The sequence below is a fragment of the Giraffa tippelskirchi genome, chromosome 10 (assembly GCF_054371585.1).
Source record: "Giraffa tippelskirchi isolate mGirTip1 chromosome 10, T2T-mGirTip1v1.2.pri, whole genome shotgun sequence".
Taxonomy (NCBI): Eukaryota; Metazoa; Chordata; class Mammalia; order Artiodactyla; family Giraffidae; genus Giraffa; species Giraffa tippelskirchi.
In genome coordinates, this window is record NC_137284.1 from 20,759,856 (window position 1) to 20,766,186 (window position 6,331).

General features: G+C 38.7%; 1 protein-coding gene across 13 annotated transcripts in view; it reads left to right on the plus strand.

Annotated features, from left to right (window-relative positions):
* MSANTD2 (Myb/SANT DNA binding domain containing 2) overlaps positions 1-6,331 on the plus strand; it is a 29,992-nt gene that overhangs the window by 12,016 nt on the left and 11,645 nt on the right. For 2 of the 13 annotated variants that reach the window (XR_014066939.1, XR_014066940.1), the window contains exons 2-4: positions 1,074-1,269; positions 1,361-1,513; positions 2,565-2,643. The exons of 10 other annotated variants lie outside the window; for them this stretch is intronic. The gene's annotated coding sequence lies outside the window, so the exon portion shown is untranslated. Of the gene's footprint in view, positions 1-1,073; positions 1,270-1,360; positions 1,514-2,564; positions 3,338-6,331 lie in introns of all 13 variants that reach the window. One more of the 13 variants, XR_014066938.1, reaches the window with a different exon arrangement.

Below are 6,331 nucleotides of genomic sequence, written 5' to 3' on the forward strand. Positions count from 1 at the left end.
GACACGACTGAGCAACTATCACTTTCACTTCATGATGGAGGTACTGTAATCAGCTCCACCTTACAGATGGATAAATTGAGGTACAGAGCAATTAATTCTTCTGATGTCACAGAGCTAGCAGGTGGTGAAGCTAGACTAAGTATGACTCTGCACTTTTAACCACTTGATTATATTGCCCCGTTGTGAATCATCAGCCCACCTTGATTAAAATTTGACAGTTGAAACCGTATTTTGGCAACATTGAAATCATAAATTCATAAATGCCCAAAATGCTAAAATTACACAGTAACACACAGATGGACCTCCTAGGGCTCATGTGTTTCTTCTCATAGAAATGGAAACACAAATTTTAAAAATCCCTGCAGATAATTCATGGTGTCCTAAGATTATAAACATAATGAGAAACAATGATTTGAAAGTCCCAAGAATTTAAAGTGTTGAAACGTAAACAAGACTTTTATTGTAGACAGCTCATTCAGTCATTCATTCAGGCCTTTATATATGTGATGGTATTTATTGGACTACCAACTCTTCTTAAAGAAATTAAGTTTGATGTTAAAGAAGGAGAAACATTTACAAGGTAGAATGAACTTTTTGACGGTAAAAGTGGATAAGGATGTGGCTTACTGAAGGAGACCACAGAGTGATCATTACTTTATGCCTGCCCTTGTTCACCTAATGTGTTAATGACTGGGTACTCTTCTCCTCAGAGGTGATGAGGGTGAGATGGACTGTTTGGTAATGCGTGATATAAATATACAAAAAGGAGACTATGCAGATGAAGAAAGCTCAAAATAGAGTCAAGAAGTCAGAAATCAAGAGAGTGCAGGGAGTACAGCAGTAACCCAGGTAAAGGTGGTTACTTCAGCTAAATATGAAAGTGAGCTATGAACTTCCTGGCAACTATGGCAAAAAGGTAAATACAGTGATTTTCTGTACTTTTCATTGTCTGCAGAAGAGAGGCACACAAGGTCCTCGTTTTGAAACCTAAGATGAATTTTCATTAAGGACACTCTGATAGCGACCTTGGATAAGCTCTTACCTTTCTCTTCGTTCTCTTTTCTGTTAAATAGGGCGGCATGACATATCTTCTGTGTATATGTAATACACTGCCTGGACCCCTCCCCCCGGGAATGAGACCCTGGCGCGTGCCCACCAGCTGCCTGAGTGGTGATGGCTTCAGGAATCCTCCTGAAGGAATCCTCCCAGGAATGTCTGGTTGCCCATGGCTAGGCTCCCTCTCCACTAGCAGCCTGGACTCAGTGACTGGTCAGTGCTGAAATTCAAAAGTCCAGCTGCCTTGCCTTAGGTCAGGGGAGCTCTAAAGTATTACTTACTCAGATTCCATACTTCACTTTAGGGTTAACCAAGACCTCTGCGGCAGCCGTGAGTTACTTCACCTCTCTCTGCCCCATCCTGTGCTCACAAATGCTGTTCTGAAGAGCTCTCCACTTTAAACGTCCTGCACAGCCTCCTCAGTGTCTTTCCTGGGACCCTCTCTTTTAGCATCATGGTAAAAATTAGAAATAATAAATGTAAACTGCTGACCCCAACTCTCCGCACATGGTAGAGACTGAGAAAATGTTAGTTATGGTTTACTTTCATTGCATGGGACATTCAGCCACCTATGAAAAATGTCTGATTTTTGTAGAAGGTACAGACATTTTTTCATATGGTAATTCCTTTTAGCAGTCCTCATAAAAGTAAGAATAAAATATAACAATGCTACCAACTGAGCTATAAAAAGTGTTACGGTAGATTTTCTGAGTTTCCAACAACTTTCTCAGTAAGCTCAGGTTGTTCAAAGACAGGTGCATAAACTTAAAGCAGGCTTATTTTCAGATTTTTCATAGAAAGTTTATATGTCAAGATATGAAAATATATTACTTTCATGCATTTGTGACCTATAGCTTATACCCTGTAAATACAGAAAGAAAAAACCCTTTTGAAATAACTTAATATTTACCAGGTTTTAGTAGTCAACTGAATCTTAACCTAATGCTTGTACCCAGGTATCTCGGGAGGATTTCTAATCTTACTATTTAGGTGATTTTATCTCAATGTCCAAATTATTATTTTTTTTCACAACCAAATACCTAAAATTTACTAATGCAAAAAAAAAAACAACACTACTGTAAGTTATCTTTGCATCATATATGGTAGTTTTCAGTAAGAAGTAACTACAAAATTGAGTATCACATGGTCACCCTATGAAACAAATCAAGTGGCCTTTTTTCAGAGGGGAGCCTGGTCTGCCTAAACATTGGTCTTGTGAATCGAAGAAAGTACCTCTGTGTTTGGGAAGCAGTACAATATTGTAACGATGATGCTCTGAGGATGTTTGGAACAGGTGTACACATGTACATGTGTCGTGCTTAACTTTTAGATACTGTTGATTATGGAGCAGGTTTAATGCAGGATGTTTGTATGAGAGAGGACTTGAAAGATGAAGGGCTCTCACCGCTATCCTAGATAGATATTAGATAATCCTCTTGAATGTGTTTTTTAGTTATCACATACTAATAAAAGCTACCATTTTAACATCATCCAAATACTACTTTTAGGTGATGCCCTGGGATGTGAAGTACTGAGAAAAGATTCAACAGAGATGCTAATGTAGCAACGTCAGCGCTGATATAGGAGGTCAGATGAAAATAACCTCTCATCCAAGTCAGTGCTTTTCAAAACAACTGATTTTTTTCCCTTTCAAGTAGGGGGTGGAGGTGGGGGAAGTTCTAGATACATAGTGTTATCTGACTGGGTTTGATGACTGCCTGACTGCTGCCTACATCTGAAATAATTAAGTAGTTCAGTAAACTAGTTTTTTTTTTTTTTTTTTTACTTGTGTTAAATAGAGAAGCCCTTGAGGATTCCATTTCTAGAAAGACTCTTGTATCCCAAAGAAGCCCTTAAACCTAACCATGCACACTAGGTATGGTTTATCTAGTATTGTGACCAAGATGAGATTTTGTCAGTATCTGTATGATTTATAGATAGTGTAGAGTTAAAAGCTTTATGGCCGTATGAGTTTAGTTCCTTGAGCAATGGGAGATGTTTAATTTTGACAATTAGTATCATCCTCCTCAAGGGCTTTTTTCTTCTTACTCGGAATGGGTAAGAGCCTCAGCTACTAGCATGGAGGAAGCTAGCAAGCTTAGAATACTCACTGAGAAAATTTCCTGAATGATTTGTTCTGTGCAAGAATTTCTCCCTCATAAAGACACACTGATCAGATACAGACACAAAAGTGAGTCACTGACAGCCAGATTCGGGATGAAGTGCAGAGGATAGAACTCGGCCCTGGACAGTTCCCCACAAAGACTTAGGCGCTAGAGAGGTAAGAGCTCTTGGTTTCCGGTGGTCATTCTTGTGTTTGACCCTGTTAAAATCCAGGAAGCAAATCAAGTCTTTTTTCCTTTTGTATCTTTAACTGAACTACTGTCAAAGAATATTCTTCACTATTTAATTTGTAAGGCATCAGAAATAATAAAATTTGGACAGGGTTTACAGAGCTCTATTTGGCAGGTAATCCATCCTCCCCCACCCCCCCCCCCATCCCAAGCCAAAGGAAAGTGTAATAGGAATGGTAGATATTTTAAAATAGTCTTGCCCTCTGCAGTTAGTCCTCCTCTATGACAAAGAAATTAATTTGCTCTGCTAATTATAGTGGTATCTGTGTTTTATACCTTTTGCCACTCCTGCTCTTTTCAAAAGGTTTTAGGACTCTTACCTACCTTGGATTTATTGACTTTGATACATTTAATGCATTGTATGGTTAAACAGTGAGTTTCCCCATTTTCTTTGCTAAGAAGATTTTGACCCTTCTTGCAAGTGATTTAATACTTTAAAATTACCTCAATTCATTTAATAAACATATATTGAACAATCCTTACATGACAGGCACTATTCTGGGCTTCTGGAAGCAGGGAACAAGGCAGACAGCCTTTGCCCCTTGGGGTTTACAATCTATCGAAATAGCTTTTTTAGGATACAGTAGCATTTTAGAGTGTCATTTGGTAATTTTTGCATGCCAGATCCGTTCTGAAGGAACACTTGGGGCCTTGGCTCCTCATTTGTTAAATGAGGAAGTTGGACTAGGTGATCTTGAGTTCTTTTCCATTCAAAACTTCTGTAATGTTTTGGGAGTTGGAACCTGGTTTTCTCTCAGAGCCTTGGGCAGCCCCAACCACTCTCTGTCAATCAGTATATTACAGACGGTTTTACAGAAGAGGCACTCGGCAAGAGTAGTGACAGGGATAGGTAACGAATAGTATCAAGTACCGCAAGAAAGCCAGATGAGTTAAAGACAAAGTTCGAGGACCGTTGTTCTTTGTAATTAGGAAGGCATTGCTGACCAAGGTGGTTTCAGTGGAATAACGGATCAACTTTGATCCCATGGAGTTAAGGATTGAGTGTCTGTAGACATTGCCTATTCCTTGGAGTCCCTTCAGTCTTTAGGCTGTTAAAATGGGGAGATGTTAAGGCTTAGCCGTTGTCCACTAAGGAAGGTAGTCAAGACTTAACGTTCCTATACTTGTTTCTAGGTGTGTGAACTTCCCTGGTCTAAGTGGTTACCTTAGGTGATATACCTAGAATCTCAATTGATAAGTTAATCAGATAGTGAATGATCAAGTACTTTGTGATACGGCTGGAACAGATAACATAACTTATGAATCATTTATTACTGTTTCATTGCCACTACAGAAAAACATTTCTTTCCCTGCTGCTGCTGCTAAGTCGCTTCAGTCGTGTCCGACTCTGCGACCCCATAGACGGAATCCCCTGTCCCTGGGATTCTCCAGGCAAGAACACTGGAGTGGGTTGCCATTTCCTTCTCCAGTGCAGGAAAGTGAAAAGTGAAAGTGAAGTCGCTCAGTCGTGTCCGACTGTTAGCGACCCCATGGACTGCAGCCCACCAGGCTCCTCTCCGTCCATGGGAGTCTCCAGGCGAGAGCACTGGAGTGGGATGCCATGGCCTTCTCCATTTCTTTCCCAGTAGGTAGAAAAAAAGTGCTATATTTTTGTGAAGAGTAAGTTGATACCTTTGTATGCTTTTGCCTATAGAAATTGTTTGTTTCAAGAAATGGGAATTTTGCTAATTTACCTCTTAAAGAAAATAGTAAGGCTGCTTTATCTAAATGGGTAGGATTCGGAAGAAGCTGGAGAAATTGTATTTGAATTGGTCCCAGTCTTCAGCCTCTCTTGTAAAATGTAAGAGACAGACTAAGTCTACCTTATTTCAGGATTTCTGACTAATATGTTATATATTCTTTTGTGGAAGAAAAAAAACCCACGTGGTATAGAGCAGAGTTTCTTAACCCAAAGTTCTTGTGTGAGCTCTTCAGGGAGTCCATGTTCCCCTTGACATTGTATAGAACAGTTTTGTACAGATATTCTTCTGAGGAGGAGATCCAGGACCCAAAAAGCACCTCTGCTCTAGAGAGGAAAAGGGCATCTTGAGAATAAAGGTTTCTCACTTGTCAGATCTTCTATAGTGCTAAGAACTGGGGGGTGTGAAACAAGTGCTGTGTTTTCTGGGTTTTCTTTTTTGGGGGGTTTTGGTTGATTGGTTGGTTTTAAATGACTTAGGTTGATTTGAAGGATTAGGTGATTGGCAAGTCAATTTGCCAAATTTTGACATACAGAAAACCTAAGAAAATAGACGGTAAAAATTACACCGACCTTAGATGGATTTTGCTTTAACTGATTTCCTTATCATTTAGTTACAACTCTGTCTATATATACACACATATATATATAAATTTATGCTATATTCTTAATATTCCTTTTGCTGTGTGCAGAAATGTTTTTACAGTTGTCTGCCATTTCAAGCTTTCCCCCACCGCCTTTGTGCTCACAGTAAGAAAATTAAACTAATTTAAGAAATTCTGAGTCTTTCTTAGAAATACTGAAATAAACTTAGTATTGTTCTGTTACCTTAATTAACTAAGAGCAACTAATTGTAACAGTAAAGCAGCAGCTTTAGTTTAAAAGATGATCTGTTTCTTGTGCTTTACGGTACATATCGGCTTAGGCTGAAGTATTGTCTTTAGCACTTTTTATAAACAATCACTAGAGATTTGCACCTAGTGTAATTTCCGCTATTGCTTGTGGAAATATAGTATGTGATTTTTAAGACTTTGTTTCCAAATAAGTGTATTCTTTATTTAATCATTTGGGTTAAAGAGTCTTAAATTTATCATATTTAGTTGGCAGAGGGTTAAGATAAACTGTAAGCCATTTCTAGTATGGCTAATTTGACAACCACGTTTGAAAATCTGTTTCACTGCTTGTTTTTTTCTTATAACATTGTTTCCTGCTGTTACAACTA